Genomic DNA, 17,661 nt, shown 5'->3' on the forward strand with positions numbered 1-17,661 from the left:
CACTGCAGTTTTGCTTTGCATTTCTCTAATAATTAGCAGTTGGGAGCATCCTTTCGTGTGCCTCTTGACCATCTGTATGTCTTCTTTGCAGAAATGTCTATTTAGATCTTCTGCCCACTTTTTGATTGGGTTGTTTGTTTGTTTGTTTACACTTAATTTTTACATCTACCTAAAAGTCATCTTGTTATCCTGTAAGATGACAAACTAACAATCTATTTTCATCCCTGTCCCCACTGACTACCACCAAATTTGGCTAATTTCCCCAAAGGAATAAATGTTCAATGACATTTTGGGAAACAGTGATGCAGTAATTTATTACTAAGAATTATTTGGCTATTGTTTAAGATACTTATCAAGGAGACATGATTTTACTTTTGGTTCATTAAGAGTTTCTATCATGAATGAATGTTTACTTTATTAAATAAATTTTTCAGCCTCTACTAAGATGATAAAGAATTTTTCAGTTTGTCCTAATGATATGATATGTATATATGATTTCCTAATATTAGAGCACCTTTGTATTACAAGCCTAAATACAACTAAATCACGGCAGGTTGTTATTTTAATATAACTGAATTCACTTTATTAAGAAAGATCTTAATAAAGTCAGTTGTGGCTTTCAACCCTATTACATAAGTAAAATTGTGTGTTACCCTTCTCAAGTTTTATTATCAAAGTTACATTAGTTTCATAAAATTGTCTGGATAATTTTCCAATAAAACTTCCATCTTATTTGCTCTTACATCCACTTTTTATGAAAACTAGCATTTCTTTGCTTTTTGTCTCTTTTTTCAAAGAAGCACCTCATAAATTTACCAATTCTTCTATTTGTTTGTTTTTTTATTTATTAATCTCTGCTTTTACCTTTATCAATTCCATACTTCCATCTTTTCCCAGTTTCTCTGGTTGATTTTTTTTTCTTTTTGTTTTTTCTAAATGAAGTATAATACATTTACACAGAGATGCACAAATATATACATAAAGCTCAAATTATGATCATCAGAGTCAGTTAATTCCATCTGCCTCTTGTAAGAAGGAAAAAAAATAGCCAAATGGAACATTATTCCATGGACAGTTGAAAAGGCACAACTTCCATTTGTGGAGCACAAATTCTGGTGTATATATGTTAAATCAGCCTTAATAATTATATTATTCTAACTATATTTGGTATATGTTATTCTAATCATTTTAGAACTATTTTGGTTGCAAGTGGCAAATTCCATATGAACATTCTTAGAACGAAGGAGTCATTGGCTATACTGAATGGAGTTCCTGTTACTTGCAACCAACACATTTCTAAATTCACTGTAAAGCATTCTAGGAAGGTTTCTCAAGTTTGTCCTCCACATTACTGGTTTATTATTTTGCCAGCTTTGTCCTTTACTCACTTCTGTGTAGATTTTAATACTGTGTCTATATTTTGGGTTTTGATACATTCTTTCTTCTCATTTCAATCAGTTTTCTTTTGTAGCTATCTTTATGTCATACTTGTCATTTATGTTCTCTCCACAAAGAAATCATGTCCTTGGGCATCTTTTTTTAATATTTCAAGCAAATATATTGCAAAATTTTAATGTATTTCTCAGAGACAAGTTTTTTCCCAGAACCACGAACTTCCTTTGAATATTAAAAGGTGGTGTTCTGTTCCCATATGCCACAGTATTATTTCATGTATCCAGAATTTTTTTCTGTCTGTTCATGTTGGAATTTGGAGAACACTATTGTTTGAACCCTGTGTTTTCCAATAGACTGAGTGAATGTCCTTGTCTATCCTCAAACCTAAACCTGAAGTTCAAGTTAACCTGCAACGTCTCTAACAGTGCATATTGACCAGGGATGGTACCACTTCAAAAGGAGAATTTCAAAACGTGGGCAGGTAGCTTAGTGTGGTAGGCAGGCAGGCAGAATACTGTCCTTTCCAAAGATGCCCATGCCCTAATCCTTGGAATTTATGAATTTATTACATTAAATGGCAAAAAGAACAGACGTGATGAAGGTAAGGGTCCCTGAGATGGAGAGATTATCCAGGGTTATCCTTAAAAGCAGAGAACCTTTTCATCTTTCCAAGCAGTGGTCAAAGAGAGATATGATGATAGAAGGACCAGAGGGATGTTACACAAGAAGGACAACCTGTTGTTACTGACTCTGAAGATGGAGGGAGGGGACAACTAGCCAAGGAATGTGGGTGGCCTGTAGAAATTGGGAACAGCCTTTAGGTGACAGCCAGCAGAAAATGAAGATCATGGTTCTACAACATCAAGAAAGTTAATCCTGCCAACAACCCAAATGAACAGGAAACAGATTCTTCCCTAGAACCTCCAGAAAGGAGTATAGCGTGCTGACACCTTGATTTTAATTTGGTGAAATCTGTGTCAAACTTCTGACTTATAGAATGAGAAGATAATAACTTGTGTTGTTCAAGAGGTTAAATTTGTGGTAATTTGTTACAGCAGCCATAGAAATAAATACACATTGTCTTAATGACAGGCAGTTTCTATTTTCCAAAGATGACACAACATCTCTTTTGGACATTCTTTCCATTGAAAAGTGGATCTGCCCTTGACCTCAAATCTGGGTGAGTTTAGACTTACTTGTCGCCAAGAGTGTAGCAGAAGTGATGCTGTATGACTTTCAAGGTAAGGCCAGAAAAAGCCACGTCACTTTCACCTTGTTCCCTGGAACACTCATACTCAGAGCTCTGAACTGCCATGCATAAATCTGATTATTAAGATTATTAACCCTTGATGGACCTAGAGATTGTCATAGTAAGTGAAGTAAGCCAGAGAGAGAAAGACAAATATCATATGATATCGCTTATATTTGGAATAAAAAAAAAGATACAAGTGAACTTGTTTACAAAACAGAAATAGACAGAAACAGACCCACAGACATAGAAAACAAACTTATGGTTACCACAGGGGAAAGGTGTGGGGGAGGGATAAATTAGGAGGTTGGGATTAACATATACACACTACCATATATAAAATATATAACAAACAAGGACCTACTGTATAGCACAGGGAACTATATTCAATATTTTGTAATAACCTATAAGGGAAAAGAATCTGAAAAAGAACATATATATACATATATATACATACACACACATACACATGTGTAACTGAATCAATGTGCTGTAAATGTGAAACTAACATGACATTGTAAATCAACTATACTTCAATTTAAGAAAATTATTAAGCCTTGGGACTTCCCTAGTGGTCCAGTGGCTGGGACTCCACACTCCCAATGCAGGGGGCCTGGGTTTGATCCCTGGTCAGGGAATTAGATCCGTCATGCTGCAACTAGGAGTTTGCATGCCACAACTAAAGACCATGCATGTGGGACTTCCCTGGAGGTCCAGTGGTGAGACTTCACCTTCCAATGCAGGGGGTGCGGGTTCAATCCCTGGTCACAGAGCTGGGGTCCCGCATGCCTCAGGGCCAAAAAACCAAAACATAAAACATGGGCAGTATTGTAACAGATTCGATAAAGACTTTAAAAATGGTCCACATCAAAAAAATCTTTAAAAAAAAAGACCCCGCATGCCACAACTAAAAGATCCCGCATGTCACAGCAAAGATCCCACATGCCACAACTAAGACCCAGTGCAGCCAAATAAATAAATAAATATTTTACAAAATATATTAAGCCTTAAGAGGCTACCATGTAAGGATGAGGTCTCATGTAGGTACTCTGATGAGCAGTCCCAGTCTTTAATCCTCCCAGCCCATATGCCAGAAACATGACTGAAGGAGTATTTATATCATTCCAGCCCCCAGCCATTGACGTGCCCCCAGTCTTGGAGTCATCCCAACTGACGTCCAGATGGGGTGAACCATAGAAAAGTCATCTTTGCTGTGCCCTAATTCCTGATCCAGAGAATCTGTGAACATAGAAAAATGATTATTGTTGTATTCCAGCAAGTTTGGGGTAGTTTGTTACACAACATTAATAGCAGGGGTACTACCTGAATCAAGTGCCCAAGGGCCAGTGAAGCCAATTGTCCCACAGAAAAAAGAACCACTTCTCCAAAACCAGTAGTGCTCCCACTGAAAATTTTGCTCTAATACATTAATATATGTCTACTTGTCTGATGTTGCATTTTTCTCCTGCTCTCAATGTTGGTTTCTCTGGCTAAGCAGTTTGCAATTCTTATTTGAAGAGTGTAGCCTCTGAGAAAGATCTACTCACCCTGCAGGCAGTCTTCCTCATGTCCTTTCTGTCTTTATCCTATTTATAGCTCTGCTCTTGAGGTTAACTAAGAATCCCAAGATTAAACTTGTCTTTGTTCACTTACTCTTCTGCTGTGTTGTTTCTGGGAGCTGTTTCCACATGCATGAAGAGATGGATGCTACTGAGATTAGGTGCAGGGGAAGAGACAGGGAATGATAGAACTTTAGTTCTCACCGGCTCAGTTGGTATTTATGGTCAGCAAAGTACCTGCATGCTGAGGTTAAATGCCGGCAGTGAGGGGGGTGCCGATTTTTTTTCCTGGTTTTTGACATCATCTGTCATATTCTGTTTCACAGGTAAGAGCTTATGGAAAGTAGTTTAAGAATATGTTTTCACAGTATGGAGGTTCCTCAAAAAACTAAAAATAGAGTTGCCATATGATCCAGCAATCCCATTCCTGGACATATATCTGGAGAAAACTCTGATTCAAAAAGATACATGCACCCCAATGTTCATTGCAGCACTATTTACAATAGCCAAGACACAGAAACAACCTAAATGTCCATTAACAGATGAATGGATAAAGATGTGGTACATATATATAATAGAATACTACTCAGCCATCAAAAAGAATGAAATAATGCCATTTGCAGCAACATGGATGGACCTAGAGATGATCATACTAAGTGAAGTAAGTCAGAGAAAGATAAATATCATATGATATCACTTATGTGTGGAATCTAAAATATGACACAAATGAAGTTATCTATGAGACAGAACAGACTCACAGACATAGAGAAGAGACTTGTGGTTGGCAAGGGGGAGGGGGTGGGGGAGGGAAGGATTGAGAGTTTGGGGTTATCAGATGCAAACTATTATATATAGGATGGATCAACAAGGTCCTACTGTAGAGCACAGGGAACTCTACTCAATATCCTGTGATAAACCACAGTGGAAAAGAGTATGAAAAGGAATATATATGTGTATAACTGAATCACTTTGCTGTACAGCAGAAATTAACGCAACATTGTAATCAACTATACTTCAATAAAATACATTTTAAAAAAAGAATATTTTTCAGTCCACCACCATCATCATCTTCAATAAAACAGTTAGTTGAAATTTTGCCTGGACTTCAGCCAGTATTCCTCTCATTTTGCTTACAGTGCCATTGCTATTCTTTCTCCTTTTCTGTATCTTTATGAGCCTTTTTTGTTTGTTTGTTTTTGCGGTACGCGGGCCTCTCACTGTTGTGGTCTCTCCCACTGCGGAGCACAGGCTCCAGATGCACAGGCTCAGCGGCCGTGGCTCACGGGCCCAGCCGCTCCGCGGCATATGGGATCCTCCTGGACGGGGGCATGAACCCGTGCCCCCTGCATCGGCAGGCAGACTCTCAACCACTGCGCCACCAGGGAAGCCCCATGAGTCTTTTAACAGGAAAGTATAAGCCAGCCTATCAGATATCTCTGGACAGTCCCTTTATGAACCCCAATTGTAGACATGCTTTTAAAGGCTTTTGCCCTAGGAGTATACTTTCAATATTTTAACGTAAGATATAGAAGTTAAATGAGAGAATAGTCTGATATATGGGATTTAGCTCTAGTCCAGCTTTTCAGGAATGCATCTGTTCATGTCTTAAGGCATACATAAATAAATTGATAATTGGATATCAGTAGTTGGCTATATATGTGACACTTTTTATGACACTACAGAATTTGGAAGGAATAGCGTTATGTTCTTTTAAGTATTTTTGATAGAATAGTATTTCAACTTCTGGTGTTTCAATGTGAATTTTAAATTTAATGTCAAGTTAATTGATTAAATACAGTATAACATCTAATGTCCTTCAAATACACCAAGTTAAATGGCAAGCTGCATGTTATTCTGTAATAATCCATTTTAACAAGTAAACAATAGTTGAAAACAGGTGATCTTTGAAAGATCTGTGAGTTAAAAAGTAAATAGAAGCATAATAGTTCAACTTGCCAGGTTCATGAGGCTGAATCATTTATGAGGAAATAGATCCCAATGAAGAACCATCAGTTAAAGATAACTACTGAAATTTGAAACAAAAACACAGGAATAACATATTGGCACTATCCATAATATATCTAAGAAGTGTTTCTTTTTATATGGAATACAACATTGCAGCATTTCTGCATGAAAATTATTCAGTCACCTATTAAACATTCAGTTGTATTGTGCTGTACATTACTTGAGGCTCCATCCATAAGACAAAATTCCCAAAGTAATTTTTCTAACTGAATCTATAGCTCTTTCATCACCCTGATCCCTGAATATGCATGATTTCCCATTACTGTTTATAGTTAGGACTTCTGTCTTTGCAGTATATGGGCACACAAAGCTATGTTATATTTGCCACGGGAACTATAATTTTTAAGGCCCCTGTGCTTGTAACATCTTTACCTTTATTATATTACCGTAATGTAGATTTTGGGTTTTATAGAGGATCGCGTATCGAGGGAGCACAGTGTTGCACCAGTGAATGGACTGAGTTGTTAGTTACATGATGATGTGGCTTGTTCTTTTAAAGCAACAGTCAGGGAGCTCATGAGAGCGTCACAGGTAATTGACCCGATTCTAAGATTGGCTACCTCGTGTTTACCTTCATTCAAGATGCCCCAGTTTTTAGTCTTTCCTTGTATTAGAATGATTTGCCATGTCCTCTCCCAGGATTTGGCATTGCCTCCCACTAGGAATAAGCATGATATATTTCCACATCACGTTCATATACTGGATTCAGCCATATGACTTGCTTTAGCCAACAGAACATGGGCAGGAGTGCTGGTGTGCCAGTTTTGAGCTAAAGCCTTAAGAGTTACTGAATATTTCTACTTGTTCCTCTTGTACTTTTGCCACCTGCATGAGCAGAACACGAACAGCCCCTGTGTAGCTGCTGTCTCAGAATGAAGACGACGTGTGGAACAGACCTGAACTCAAGCTCAAAGCCTGGAGTCCAGCCTAGTCAGGTTTGGCCAAGTCTAGCCCAAGTGAGAGCATGTGAACCGCGACCAACCTGCAATTCCGTCGCCAGAAAAAGAAATGCTTCTGTAAGTCACTGAGATATTGGAGTCGTTTGTTATGCAACATTGTTGCAACAATGGCTAATTAATACCTCTCCCATTGTTGATGGTTCTCATGTATTTGTCCTCCTGTGTGTGTGCTTAGTGCTTTTGGCTGGCTGTCCAGATGGATGGAATCAACTGGAGCACGCCAAGGACCACATGAGACATTTTTGCTGGGAACTCCCAAGGTAGCAGAGATGTCGCATACCTTTAATGTTCATATTTCAGTCATCATTTTACAGGACTTCTAGGTGGGCATTCAGCATAAAAAGACTGGTGATTCAGGGTTCAACTATTTTCTATTGATGAGTTATGAGACATCCATTCAGATTGTAAGGACTTTGGTGAAATACTCTCTTCCTTTCACAACATGCATCTGGAGCATTTACATATTTGAGCAAGTATCTGGGCATTCTCATGAATTAACATGTGAACCTAATGAAGCTTCTTCATTTGAGTGGACCAAGTACGCGTATCTTGTTTATACCAAGGCCCTGCTTGCAGTGAACAGACTCTAGGAGAGCCCCCAGTTATCCCTGCCTCCTGGTATACGTGCCCTGTGTAATACCCTCCCCTTAAGTGTGGAAGGGACTCATCACTTTTTAAAAAATATTTATTTATTTATTTACCTATTTGGCTGCGCTGGGTCTTAGTTGCGGCACGCGGGATCTTCGATGTCGTGTGTAGGAACTTCATTGTGGCATGCGGGCTCTTTTAGTTGTGGCATGCAGGATCTTGTTCCCTGACCAGGGGTAGAACCCGGCCCTCCGGCATTGCGAGCATGGAGTCTTAGCCACTGGACCACCAGGGATGTCCCGGGACTTGTGACTTGTTTTTAACAAACAATATATTGTAAAGGTGATGGGAATGTCACTTCCATGACTATGTTACATAGGTTTGTGACCTCTGTCTTGCTAAGAAACCCTCTCTTGCTGATTTTGATGAAGCAAGCTACTATGTGATGAGCTACCCTTTGGAAAGGTCCACTTGGCGAGAAACTAAGGCCCTTGGTCCTACAGCTGGCATGGAACTGAGTTCTGCCAGTAACCATGTAAGCCTAGAAACAGATCTTTCCCCAGTCAAGCCTTAAGGTGAGACCACAGCCTCAGCCAACATCTTGACTGCAAACGTGTGAGAGATCCCAAAGCAGAGAACCTAGGTAAACCACTCACAAACTCTGGACCTGCAGAAACTGTGAGATTATAAATGTATGTTTTTCTAAGCAACTATATTTGTGGTAATTTGTTACACTGCAGTAAGATGAGTAGAACACTGTTCAACAATTTAGCAAGGTGATGATTTCCGTAATATGATACCTATTTACTTTTAGCATAGCAAACATTTATTGAATACCTGTCAGATGCTAAGCTCTTAAAACACTGCCAATGCCGAGATGAATAAGACATACCACTTGCCATTGAGGAACTCACCGTCTAGGCAACGTTGGACATCCAAGCATCTGGTCAACACAGAGGGGACAAACATTATAACAGGGATATGAAATAAATGGCATAAGCCATGTTGCTTATTTTTGCTTTTCTTGGCACATTTTAAGCCTGCGCCAGGAAAAAAATGAAAGGGTCTCATATGGAACACAGACATCATAAAATCATGTTGAGAGGTGTTTACCATGGAACCATCTGTACGTACCTGACCAAGAGTAAGTAATCCAATGGAAATCATTGCTATCACCTAGAACAAAAGCTTCAAAGAAATGGCTTTACATGATTGTGATCATGACTCCAACATCTTTCCACAAAACGACTGAAAATTAACACTGATTGTCTACCTCCTATAAGTTCTTTTTCCTTATAGGATAATGTTTTTAGACGTGGTGCTTTCAAAGTAACAAAGTTAAGATGTTACTTTTAGGGCTGTGCCATTTAGGCATATTAGTGGATACATTGCAGATGTTGGGGCAGTACAACAAAAATACCTTTGATTTTTGATGTCCGAAGTCCAGAATTTGCTATTTTGTGCATGCAAACAATGAATCCCAATCATTATGGCTTTATCTAGAATAATTTGCTCTTCCTACAGACTGCAGATGTGTTTTTCTGATCGAGACTCCAAGATTTAAAATAATAAAATAAAAACATAATATCTATTTTTTAAATTGAATGGTTACCATGTGCTAAATATCTTGCTTAATCGTGGGTTATCTCAATTAATGCTCACAACAACCTGATAAATTAGAGACTGTCATTATCCTTATCCCACAGATGGGACTGAAGCCACAGAGGTTGAGTAGTTTTAGTAACTTGGTTGAGATTACATCGTTACCAAGTAAGGGGAACTGGGTTTGGACTTGAGCTATTCTACTCTGGTCCTATGCACTTAACCTCCATTCTATACTGCTTCCCAATGCTTCTGAATGCTCCGAGATTTTTAAGGGCAACTTTGAGCATAGGTTTTCTGGTGATAATAAAAAGCTTAATGGTGCAAACGTGGGTTTTGCAGTCTCAAAGTAGCTGATGTTCTTCATAGATCCATAAATGTTGACGTCATTTCCTCCAAGGGTGAGTGACGTATTTGTGTTTTAAAAATGTATCTAGACAGTCTTTCCTGAGATTCTTCACATAACAACTTAGTTAACAGAATATAACACCTTACATATTGTAGTGGGTAGGGTATCAGGTATGCAGCTTTCAGAAAGAGATTTTAAACGTTCAGTGGCTTCAATAAGGTAGAACTTTCTTTCCCTCTAATTTAAAGCTGTAGTGGGGCAGTAAAGGCTGGGGAGACAGCTCTCCGTGAAGCAAGACAGGGACGCAGTTTCCTTCCATCTTACTGCTGTGCACCTTGAAGGCTGGGTCACCTTCTTCACACCACGTCTTGAAGGCTGGGTCACACCACGTCCGTGTGCCACGTGGCATGCATGCAGAGGAGGCAGTATAGGGCCAGCACTTTTCTTTTAGGCAAGGAACGTGGGAAATGTACCCATTGTCCCCTCTTGCACTCCATGAGGAAAACAAAGTCACGTGGCCAAACCCAGCCATAAGGCAGCATGGGAAATGTAGTCTCTAGACAGGTGGCCACGAGGTTGGCTAAGCCTCAATTCCAGTGACAGAAGAGGAAAATAAATTTGGCAGGGAAGAGGAGCTAGCCGTCTATGACATATCGATATGCAGACACTACAAACAAATCAATTTCTGGTTTCGGCATTTTTTTGGGGGGCGGGTAGGCTCTCTGCAGAGTAGTATACATGGTTTAGATGTGAGTTAAAATGACTTTAAACCTAATATCACTGAAGTCTAATAACACTGACCAATTGGTTTTGTGCCTGCTAATAATACTGACGCTTTGACAACAGGGTTAGTAAATGGATAGTTGCTCTACATTAGGTGAGAACATTTTGAAATTATGTGTAAGAAGGTTGTATTGAGCAACTAATGGAAGGAATGCAGTGAACATGAATTGTTCTGTCTGCCAAGAATCCCTTTTCCCATCTGACAAATAGCCAGGAGCCTTCTTTAGGAAGGGTCCCTGTCTCACTCCTTGTGGCTGTCAGTGCGGTAGGGGGACACCTCATAAGTGCCTTCTGAGGAAAGCTGCCTTAAGTAGTTCTCTCTGAGTACAACGACTCAGGCTCTGTATCACCGCGGTGTAGATTCCATCGGATGACCGCTGCCCTAGGGCCCTAGTAACATGACGTCTTCCTGGGTCTCCTCAGCTAAGGGGTAGTACAGTTCCCCCTGCTGCTGTTAATCTCTGGGTAACCTCCCCATGGCTTGTTTGGTTCTCAGTTCTTTCCTCACCCATGTAACTCATTCCCTGTATTAGATTCTCTGTGTGTAAATAACCGAAATGGTTTCTAGTGTCCTGATAAGACGTAACTGATGAAACGGCCTACTCCATTGGGTTGTTACAGTTCTAGCTACATACAAAGACTAACTAGTTACCTTTTAATCCCAATTTTCAATTCTCTCTGAAAGAGAAGCTGATTGACCTTGTTGGTTTCAGGTTCTTGATGGGGGCTGGAGGTGGGGAAAACGGAGAGGTGATTGAGGGTTGGTGGGAGATAGCTCTTATTATGATCTACAAAAACAGCCGCCACAGTATCTGCTACAGGAACACAGGCTGGGGAGGGGGAGACCCAAATGGCCCATGTTATCCTACAATATTTTTAGTAATTTTTATTATTAGCCTAAAAGCCTTTATTACAATGTTAATTATCTTTGTAGTCAAAATAACTCTTGATCTTTCTTATTTTCTTAATAGTGAAAGGCTTTAATCGTGTTGTTATCTCTACCTGGGGTTAGCTGCATTTTAATGGATGGGTCTGAGTGATGAAAAGGTTTTGAAAATGTGAAACAGAGAAGAATGAGAGAAGTTGGATTTCTTGATATGACTCATAATTGTGACCTGTAGCTCTAGCCTGAGGGTGGGCCAGGTAAAATCCTAGAATGGGGGTGGGTTTGAGTTCAGGTCCTCAGGGAGGCAGACACCAAGATGGGATTGGATATACAGAAGTTTAATTGAGAGAATAGCAGTGAAGAATAAAAGGAAGGGAGCAGGAACTTGGGAGAGAGACTTCAGACCACGATGCAGGTCTGACACCTGTAAAAGCTAACAGGGAAGGAAGGAAGGAAGATTAACTAAGAAAGTCCCAAGACTGCAGGCAGTTCTAAGAAAGTTTTGACCAGGCCTGTGGGGAATCCTTGAGCCAAAGCTGCCCATTAGAGGAATCCTGTGTTAGTAGCCCTGCTGTGCTCTGTCAGCTGGGGAGCAGCCCAGCAGGGAGAGTGGCCTCAGCATAAACACAATGGTGGACCCAAGGGGCAGAAAGAGTCTTACCAAAGTCTTATGTGTAAGGAATGTTCTTTTCTGTAAGTCATTTCCCAGAACACAAACTGGTGCGGGGATTTCTTAATAGTCTTCGCTTTCCATGAGTACAGGCTCTGGTAAATTTCAGTGTTGTCACTGCAAAGCCTTTTTTTAAGGCCTAGGCCTGGAACTGGCACAGATTTGTGTGTGTGTCCGTGTGCCATATTCTATTGTTTAAAGCCGTGCCAGGTCCAGCCCAGATTCAAGGGGAGAGATTACACAAGAGCATGACTTCTGTGGAGGCATGGTTCATTGTGGGCCACCAAAATAATGGTGTCCCACAGATTCTGAACCTTGGACTAGATATTTAGAGTGGAATGCTACTAGCATACCTGAGGTGGTAGCTGAAATTATTGGGTGGAATCAATCCATGGGTGTATCCATTGGTAAGTGCAGAAAAGAGCCCACCAACATGCAAACACACGAGATCTGGGTTGTGATTTTCCTTTTTCTCAGAAGTCCTTGTTAACACTGTTTCTTGATCAACATTTATCCCAACATTTTCCTGGGTTTCTGTTGCTAGTTCTATTTCTTGAACATCTTCATCTCAATATTCACTAGTTTAACAGTAATGATGACTGGTCTAGCCAGAGCTACCAGTTAGTACGTTTTTACATTTTAATTAGTTTTTCCCGATTAAATCTGGCACGAGCCACTCACTTAACCTGTCCTGCTTCTGCAACAAAAAGGGCCTGCAGAAAGTGAGGGAATCCTCCCGTGCAGGGGAGGGTTTGTTTGTGAACAAAGGTCTCCCACGCAGGGACCTTGCTCTGAAACTAGCTAACCTTTGGAAATTTGACCTTTCTCGGCCTTCGTTTCCTTTTTCTGGACTCAACAGTATCAATTTCCGTTGGGCTCTTTGTGAAGATAGGTTAACAAAAGACCATAAATCTTTTTAACTAGGTGAAGCATTTACCACTCTAATTAGCATTACCATTCATTCAAAGGCTTTCATATTGGCGAAACAAGCAAAACGGCCGCACTGTTTAAATCATGATTAGGCAGAGGTGGAGGCCAAGGCACAGCATTTAGGCAGATCTGCATTCGGATAGTCAGTCATCCGACCTTTGCCGAGATACCATAATGCTAAAGACATACTGCCCTAGGTTATGAGGTAACGTAAAATACAAGCCTAGTACTGTGGTTTGTAAAAAGTAACTGTTATGTATTATTTCTCCACGAATTATACGTAAGTAGGTATGCACAAAATGCTAGTGACTCCCACAAAGTAGCGTGGGGTACGTTTCACAGCGGAAGTGACATATTGGCTGGGTCTTGAAGCAGGAATAGGAGTCCACTCAGCTGCAACAAGGAAATGTAAATTCTTAGGCAGGAGGCCCAGCCCCTCAGAAGGTCTCACCCTGGGAAGGTAGTGGTGGTGAGTGTGAGGGTCTAAGTTCCGGGCAGAGTCCCAGCCTCCAGCTGTGCGCTGGCGGAGAGGGGGTGTGGAAAGTAGAGAGGGAAAGGGGAAGGAATGGAAAGGTGGGGGGGGGAAAAAAAAAAAAAAAAAAAAAAAAAAAAAGGCCATCCTGCGCATGCGCTCTAGCGGCAGCGTAGGAGGGCTCGGCCCGCGGCTCCCTCTCCGCCTCGCGCCTCGCGGGGCCCCACAGGCCCGGCCCCGAGAGCAAGCGCGTCGCGCCCGCGCAGTCTCTGGGCCTCGGCGGGCGCCTGCGCACCAGCGTCCTGGGCGCGCGAGCCGCGGGGTTATTAGAGGTGGAGCGCGGGGAGGGCGCAAGGCAGGAGGCGGCCGCCGTTACGGCGCGGGCGTGGTCACGTGGCCGCTGGTCACCACCGCCGCCACCCCCCTCCCGGCCTGTTCTCTCTCTGGTCGGGTCCGGCCCGGCCGGCACCACGAGCGCCCAGCAGAGACTGAGGGAGAGAGAAAGAGGAGGGGAGGAGGAGGATTCAGGGAGTAGGAGCTGGGGAGCCCTCCTGCGCCACAGGTAAAACAAAATAATGATGATAATCGTAAAGCAGCCCGGGCCCCCTGAGCGCCTCCGCCTTCCTCCAGTGCAGCCCCCACATGCAGACGCTCCCGCCCCGGTCTCCCCTCAGCCTCTCAGGACGAGTCCCGCCTCCCCTTGCTCCGCCGCCGCCTCCCTGGCAGGCCTGTGGTGGTGCCGCCGCCGCCGCCACGGACGGGGACTCGCAGCGCCCTCCGCGTGTGCGCATCCGGGAGGGCGGGGGCTGGGTGGCGGGAGAGTAGGCTCTTTCGCTCCGGGGCGGCGGGGCCGGGGGGCTGTTCCCCAGCCTGCTGCCTGCCCTTTGGGGTTCCGGCCGCAGGGCCCCCTGCAGCGAGAAGGCAGAGCCTGGTGGCCGGACCCGGGCTCCACTTCCTACTTGGTAGATTTCCCTGTTCCTTTCAGCCCCGGGCAGCACGCTTCCTTTGCGGGCCGGAAGCCAAAGGACCCGGAATCCCCAAATGTTTTAAAGTGCAGCCTTGAGAAGAGAAAAAAGCCTTTCACTTTTCAAGATGGAAACGTGACCTTGTTTGAGTACGACTTCAGTTTTTTCACCTGTAGGAACATGCAAGTTGAGGCCTTTCAGGCTATGAGAAAACTTTGCAGAGGGTGAACGTTGATTTTTTTTTTTTTTTAACGGCTCACCGCCTCCCCCCCCCCCCGCCCCCGCCATTTCCTGGAAAAAGGAGCACCAACCTCCAAAACAGTTTCCTGATTCTACAAGTGACCTAGAGTTTGTTCAGTAGCTATTAAGTAGTTTTACTTCCAGGATATGATTTATGTTTAAAATTCACATCTTTTAGATTTTTTTCTGAATAATTATCCGGAAAGAGTTTCACTTGTCACCATCGAATTCTGACTCCCCAAATTTTAGAATGCAGGTTGCACACCTTTGGGCCGGATTGCGTTGAAATTTCTAGACCCAGTCATTCTTTTGTATTCTTTGTACCACAAAATATAGCCTCAATATATGATTATGTAGTCCCTATATATTATGAGCGTGCGCTGTTACACTGTTGAAAGTAAACCTTTGAGCACCTTTGATATCAGTGATAAATTCATTTATGTGTTGGTTAATATTCTTAAGGAGCTTTTCTGATTCTACGTCTTGGTAGTTTTCACATCTTATCTCTAAATTCAGTTGTAAACGAGCATTTTAAATTTTTACAGCTATCTGCAGTAGAGTCCTGTAGAGCAGTTCTTCTCAAACTTCAGTGTGCCTAGGAATCCCCTGGGGCTCCTGTTTAAATATGCAAATTGTGATTCAGTAGATCTGTGATGCAGCTTGGTATTCTTTATTTCTTATAAGCTCCTACCTGCGGCTGGAGGAGGAACCGTTCTTGAGTAGCAAGGATGTAGATTACTTGTTTGCCAAGAAATAAAGTGTATCAATGAACAAGTGCGTTTTAATAATTCACGTTTGGTGTAGAGGTGGCTTGAGATAAGAGACACATGGCAGGATGAACTGAGAGAACTTGCCTAAGGGAAATCCCTTATGCAGAGTAAGCCAAGTCCAGGTCCCAGGGGAGGTGCTAGCGGAACTGGGAGAACTCCCTCAACTAGGAAGAGTGCAGGTATCACCTGTGCACGCTGTGTGGTGCCTACATCACTTGGCCTGCGAATATTCCATGGAAGCTTGGTGTACTTCTAATTGAAGGACTTGCTCAGCAATGGGTAGTTGGATTTTTATCAACATAAATGCTATGCATCATACTCTTGAAGGTTTCTTTTATTGGTGAACGTATTGAGTGTGTTGCTCTTTCTGTCACCCGTTCAAATGCAGCCTCAGTTGAGTAGTGCATTCCTGAGCCTTGGAAGCAAACTTGTAAACAATATAGGGTCTCCACCTGTCGATTTTTTTCCTAAATTTTAAAAAATGTAAATTGAAAAGTTTACGTTTAAAAAAAGTAAGTTGAAAAGTGTCACACGTAACTTCATATATTCATACTTTATATACATAAAAGTGGTTGTGCTTAAGTTTTGAAAAAGTTTGTGGCAGTAGAACGTCAACTATTTTTAGCACCGTAATTTTTATAGTCTTCATTCTAGTTCTTCACCATTGTTTTTCATGTTAAATAATATTATGACAGTACTTTTTTTCTTCCAGTTTGAGATATAATTGATGTATAGCACTCTATGTAAGTTTAAGGTGTGGAGCATAATGATTTGGCTTACATCATGAAATGATTATTATGATAAGTTTAGTGAACATCCATTATCTCATATAGATATTAAAGAAATAGAAAAAACTTTTTTTCCTTGTGATGAGAACTCTTAGGATTTAACAACTTTTTAACAACTCTTAACTTTCATATGAAATGTAAAACAGTGTTAATTATGTTTATCATGTTGTACGTTATATCCCTTGTACTTATTTATCTCATAACTGGAAGTTTGTACCTTTCGTCTGCCTTCATCCAACTCCCCCTCCCTCCACCCCTGGCTCTGTTAACCGCAAATTTGATCTCTTTTTCTATTTATTTATGTATTTATTTATTTATATATTTATTTAACATCTTTATTGGAGTTTAATTGCTTTACAATGGTGTGTTAGTTTCTGCTGTATAACAAAGTGAATCAGCTATATGTATACATAATCCCCATATCTCTTCCCTCTTGTGTCTCCCTCCCTCCCACCCTCCCTATCCCACCCCTCTAGGTTGTCACAGAGCACCGAGCTGATCTCCCTGTGCTATGTGGCTGCTTCCCACTAGATAGCTATTTTACATTTGGTAGTGTGTATATGTCCATGCCACTCTCTCACTTCATCCCAGCTTACCCTTCCCCCTCCCTATGTCCTCTACGTCTGCGTCTTTATTCCTGTCCTGACCCTAGGTTCTTCAGAACCATTGTTTTTTTTTTTTTTGATTCCATATATGTGTGTTAGCATATGGTATTTGTTTTTCTCTTTCTGACTTACTTCACTCTGTATGATAGTCTCTAGGTCCTGATCTCTTTTTCTATGAGTTAGTTTTTGAAGTATAATTGACCCACAACACTGTTATTTCCTATTACACAACATCTAGTTAAAATTTATCATCCTACAAAGCTATTACATAGTTATTGACTATATTCCGCACACTGTACATATTATACCTGTGATTCATTTATTTTGCAACTAGAAATTTGTACCTTTTAATCCCCCTCACCTATTTCATTCCTCCTCCCACCTCTCTCGCAACCACCTATTTGTTCTCTGTAAATATAACTGTTTTGATTTTGTTATGTTTGTTCATTTGTTTTTTAGGTTTCACACGTAAGTGAAATCATACGGTATTTGTCTTTCTCTCTCTGACTTATTTCACTTAGCATAATACCTTATAGGTCCATCCATGTTGTTGCAAATGGAAAGATTTCATTCTTTTTTATGGCTGAGTAATATTGCATTTTGTGTGTGTGTGTGTGTGTGTGTGTGTATGTATATACACACACACACCCCACATCTTCTTTATCCATTCATCTATTGATGGGCACTTAGGATGCTTCCATATCTTGGCTATTGTAAATAATGTTGCAATAAATGTAGAGGTGCATCTAGTTTTTCTAGTTAGTGTTTTTGTTTTCTTTATATAAATACTCAGGAGTGGCATTGCTGGAACTTTGGTAATTTTATA

The 17,661-nt window shown here is 41.2% G+C and overlaps 1 protein-coding gene across 2 annotated transcripts in view; it reads left to right on the forward strand.

Annotated features, from left to right (window-relative positions):
• Window positions 1-13,890: 13,890 nt before the first annotated feature.
• Window positions 13,891-17,661, forward strand: part of TBC1D5 (TBC1 domain family member 5) — a 538,167-nt gene continuing 534,396 nt past the window's right edge. For both annotated transcript variants that reach the window (XM_082654224.1, XM_082654225.1), the window contains exon 1: window positions 13,891-14,029. The gene's annotated coding sequence lies outside the window, so the exon portion shown is untranslated. The remainder of the gene's footprint in view (window positions 14,030-17,661) is intronic.

The sequence above is a fragment of the Grampus griseus genome, assembly GCF_964374135.1.
Source record: "Grampus griseus genome assembly, chromosome: 5".
NCBI lineage: Eukaryota > Metazoa > Chordata > Mammalia > Artiodactyla > Delphinidae > Grampus > Grampus griseus.